Genomic DNA, 5,078 nt, shown 5'->3' on the forward strand with positions numbered 1-5,078 from the left:
GCACACAGCTATTACAGTGGATTTGAACCCAGGCAGGCTGATCCTACAACACACAATTCTTAGCTGTATGATGAAGGAGAAACAAAGATTTCCACCAACACCCAGCCTCCAGCTGGGTGGATGGGGCTCCTGGGACCACACCCCCTCTGTTGTTCCCCTCTCACCTTTTTGCCAAGCCCCCCCCACCCTGCCCCCAAGCAGGACGTCTGCTCAGCAAGGACCAGGTTGCTCATTCTGCCAATGAGACCCCTTTGGGGATTCTCACCTTGAATTCTTTCTTGAAGCCCAGGAGTGACTGAAATGTCTATACAATCCCAAGCCCCTGCTGTAGAGGAGTCAAGAGCCTTGGGCCTGGGGCTTCTCAGGCAGAACCCCTGCTGTGGGCCCCTGGGCCAGGTATTTGGCCTCACCGAACCTCGAGTATGCTCCTCTGTAAAATGGGGATAATGGATTTGATCTTCCCCGGTTGTGGAGAATCTGAAGTGGGACCCCGCAGGCACCAGACAGCAAGTGCTCAATAAACACTGTCTGTCTTGGAGAGGCCACTGAGCCTCCTGTGGAGGCCCAAGAGGGCCTGATTTTGGTTCCTGCGGTTCCAGGAGACTGAAGTGAAACGTTATGTGACTTGTAGAGTGAGCGCGGCTTGCGGGAAATCACTGCAACCAGACCAGCCGCCCCGCACCCTTTGCAGAGTGCTCCGGTGCTTCTCCAGCAAGAGGGTGTGAGTGTCTGCTTGGGGAGGAGGGAACTTCTCACTTGGGGTCCAACTCGAAGCTGGAGCCCAGACCAGAAAGCTCAGCAGCCTCACCTGCAGTCACTGGCCAGCCCGCCCAGGCCGGCTCTTTGCACCGCACCTCTTTGCAGGGTGCTGGGTCACCCCCCGCGGCTTCCCACAGTACTGGGCAATCAGCACCCCGCAGGTGCTGTGGCTCGGGCTGGGGTGGGAGGAGGGCAGTCAGGCTCCGGGGCTGCTCAAGGTAAGCCACTGCCCCAGCGGCCGCACACGAGGCCACAGCCCCCAGGCCCCTGCCTCAGAGCCACGGTGCTCACTTCACCTCCGGCCCACCGGGGCGCCTGAGGCAAATGGTTGGGTTCAAATCTGCCCGCATCTGCCGCCAAGACCAAGCAGGTCCGACGCCCGCCAAGCCGCGGAGTTGAAATGCTCCCAGAGGACGAGCCCAGGCCCAGCCTCACCCTGGAGCTAGAGGATGCGCTGGGGCTTGCTGGTCGCGCGGGCGACCCGGGAGCCCAGCGCCTCACTCGGCCGCCCCTCCCCTTCCCTCCCCTCTGATGAGGCCAACCTTCGTCCTTCCTTCCTAGGGGCTGCGTGCCCTGACAGCCGGGACATGGAGGCCTAGGAGGGCGCCTGGGCCCAGGGCAGCCTCCTCGCTCGCATGAGGCCGGAGCATGGAGCACAAGATCTGGACACCTTGCAGAGTCTGGGGCGGGTGGCTCGGGCTGGCTCCCAGGCAGCGGGAGCACGAAGGAGGCCCTTTGTCCAGAAGGGAAGTCGCAGGTTTGTGGCTCAAGTCACCAAAACGAGTGCAGAATGGGAGAGGAGACCCCGAGGTTCAGGAAGCAGGTGTTCAGAGGTGGGCCGGTGCCTGCATTTCCGTAAACAAAGAAACTGGGCAGCTCCTTCCAAGAACCAGGGGGTGGAGGGAGGCTGCTAAGAGAATCGCCGACAATTTCCTTCATAAAAATGCGATCTGAGATCATTTGATTTCCACTTTCACTCCCCCCTGCCCCCGCCCCAACACACGCACTGTCTCCAAAGACACTCAAATTGCAGCCATATGGGGCTAAAGTAATAGGAAGCAGTTACCTTATTTACTGCAGAGGCGGCGCACTCGAACCTGGCAGCCTTGGCCAAGGACCGCTGAGCGGGGAGGCTTCTCCTGCTTTGAAACTTTGTTTTGTTTACGCCCAGGAGGTGCACGTGGGAAAATCAACAGTGTAACTTTGAAGGGGAGAGGCGGTTGTATGGAGGGAAGAAGGGAGGTGTGGAGAGCCGAGTGATCGAGGAAGAGAGGTTCAGGAAGACACGTGGGGAGTGGTGTGCCCCCCCTTGGTTTCTAAGACATGCCAGGGCTGAAGAGACCGTCGGAAATCCTCCGGAGTGACGCCTCCACTGTCCCCACGCTGGTGCCTCTCATTGGCCCCCACCCGGGTGGCCCCAGCTCTGGGTGGCTCTAGACTACAAACCCATTTCTCAGATCGCCACCTCTCAGTCTCTAAACTGTCCAGAGAGGGGGAGGGATCCAGACCGCCCAGTGACTGGTGTCTACACTCTGTGTAACCCTGCCCTCTGGCAGACACCCCCTGCCCCCCAGTCTGGCGTTGCTTTCCTCCGCAGCACTGAGTCTGTGTGGTGCAGACAAGAACGGGGACTGGGTCTGATTGCTCTCAGGTTGTTCTTTCTTTCCTTCCTTCTGGATCGAGTCCCATCTCGGCTGTGGGCTCTGCGGGAATCCCCGACGTCTGCAAACCCAGACGCCTCACAAGTGGTAATTTTGTTCAGAACAAGCGTGTTCACCACCAGACATGAAGACAGGCAGAAAAAGGCAGCAGGGAAGCAAAAGAAGAAGAAGAAGAAGACTAAATACCCCTCCGGAGGAGGGAGCCATGCAAGGCAGTGCCAGGGGTTTCATTTCCCCACTTCACACTTCGGAGGCATTTAGGGCAAGGAGGGAGAGAAGGCGAAGGAAGAGAGGAAGACGAAGAAAGGGAGGGAGGGAGGGAGGGAGGAGAGAGGAGAGAGAGGAAGGGAGGGAGGGAGGGAGGGAGAGAAAAAAAGGAGAGAAACGCCAGGAGGGAGGAGGAAAGCGAAGTTTCTCAGCGTGAAACTGAACCGTCGACCTCTGCACGCCTCGGGCAAACTCCAGGGCTGTAAAGGCACCCAACGCAAACACTCTCCCGGGGACGCGGCTCCAGAAACCCTATCTAAAGGGATACCGCCGCTCTTTGCGGGCGCAGGAAAGCTTGGGAGGGGTTGGGGAGAGGGCGGGAGGCGAAGCGGGTCTGGTCCTCGGCCGGCTGGGCCGGCGCCCTCCCTCCGGCCTCCGAGGGGGCCCTGGACCCCGCGCGAGGAGCTCGGGCGGCCCGAGAGCTGTCGCCCACCACGGGCAGCGGATTCCAGGAGGGGGCGAGCGGGGTGTGTAGAGCGACCCAGGCCCAGGGCGGAGGGTGGGCTTTCTCTGGGCGGGGAAACCAGACACTTATAGGCGGCTGAGACCGACTTTATTTTTACTGCCCAAACTGTTGGAAAGTATTTAAGCTTAAACAGAAACAGCTGTATCGCTGGCACCGGCCAACGAAACTATTTGTTACCGGGAATGACTTTTTATGATTAAGGACGCGGCCGTCGGCGGCCTCTCGCGGGCGGCCGGCGAGGGTCGCCGGGGTGATCTGGGCGTCGCCAGCTCCGTGTTCGTTAAGACAGACCGGCCGGGGAGATGAGACTGTCCGCCCAGCTCCCACCTTGTCAAGTTTGGGAACAAGGCCAAAACCTGGAGTCCCGCGTTTCCCGGGGAGGGGGAGGGGAGTGAGAGAGAAGGCGGGCTCCGACCCCGCTAGTCGTGCGGGTCCGGGCCGGCGCCGCGCCGCCGCGCACCTAAGTTTGAACTGAAGTCCGGTTTTCCGCTCTGGGTCTCCTGACCCTCGGAGTCAGCCTTCTTGGCTCGCTTTTGCGCTCTTTCTCTCTCTCCCTCCCACCTATTCCCTCTCCAAAGGAAACAGCTTCCACTCAAGTTTATCGTCGACGTTTTAACTAAATGGTGCGTTCCAAAGAATGGGTGCTGTGACTAGCAGCTTGGGCGGTAAGAGTAAGGGGTCAGGGAGAGCTGGGCCCCGACTCGGACTGCTGTGCCCTGCCGCCGCCCCAGCCACCAGTCATCGCGAGCTGCGCTAGAGCTTGTGTGCACGCGCGGGGCCTCCGCGGCCCAGCCCTGGCCCCCGTCCCGGGACCCTGCCGTCTCCGCTCCCGAGCCCCTCTCTCCCTCAGCTCGCGCTGGACCCCGCCACGTCCCCCTCCGCGTTTTCTCGCCGAGCGAATGCCGCGCACGTCGGGAAGCGCCTGGGACAGGAAGTGTGTGGCTCAGGCCCCGCAGGTCGCCCGGTGCAGGGGCAGCGGGACGCACCCCCAGCCCCGCGCCCCAGCCTCAGCCTAACTCCAAGCTCCGCCTTGGAGGTTGGTGGGCGACGCCCTCCCCCGACTCTTCCAGGCACCGGGCAGGGGGCGGCTGGACTGGGGCTGGCGACGCTCCGGCCGGGACCGGGCGGGACGAGCAGCGTGGGCCGGCAGCAGGGGTAGGTGGCTGCGGGCGTCAAGGACGGGTCGGGAAGCGGGAAGAAGGGGCGCGACGCCCCCCGCAGCGTCCCGGGGCGCGGGAAGCCTCGGGCAGGAACAACGGGTCCCCGCTGGATCTGCATTCGGCTTCCGAGCTGTGGGGCGAGCTGTCGAGCCCAGCCCGGCTCGCAGGGCCCGGAGGGTGGCCGAGGGCAGGGCTGCGCGACGGGAGACGGAGACACAGGCACATTGATTTGTTAGCAGGATGGGACTGGCGGCGGCGGCGGCGGCGGGGGAGGCCGTTGCCATGGAGACCGGAGGTCGGACGGGCGGCTCACGGGGAGGGGGCGGGGGGGGAGGAGCGGGCGAGGGGCGCGTCGCGGGCTCCCGGGGTTCGGGCGCGGCCCGCAGCGCCCCAGCACCTGTGCATTGTGCATTGTGCGGCACGGGTGGCTGGGGGAGGGGAGGGCGCGAGTGTGGGAAGTGGGGGCGGGGCGGGCCGGGGTCTGCCGAAGGGGCGGGGCCTGGCTGACACCGCCGCGGGGGTCCCAGCGAGAGCTGTGAGGGACGCTGAGCACCGGAGGGATAACTTGGCGGCGGGGGAGGGGACCCAGGCGAGGACACAGGCAGAACGGCCCCCCTCGCCAGCTCCGCAGACTGACAGCAGCCGGGCCGCCCTCCCCGCGACGTCACTTCCGGCGTCGGCCCCACCCCCTCGCGTTCTGTCCCTAGAGTCGCCTCGGACTCCGCCCCCTGGCGATTGGAACGCGGGTCACGTAGCAACGCGGGA

Source organism: Desmodus rotundus, unplaced genomic scaffold (assembly GCF_022682495.2).
Source record: "Desmodus rotundus isolate HL8 unplaced genomic scaffold, HLdesRot8A.1 manual_scaffold_233, whole genome shotgun sequence".
NCBI lineage: Eukaryota > Metazoa > Chordata > Mammalia > Chiroptera > Phyllostomidae > Desmodus > Desmodus rotundus.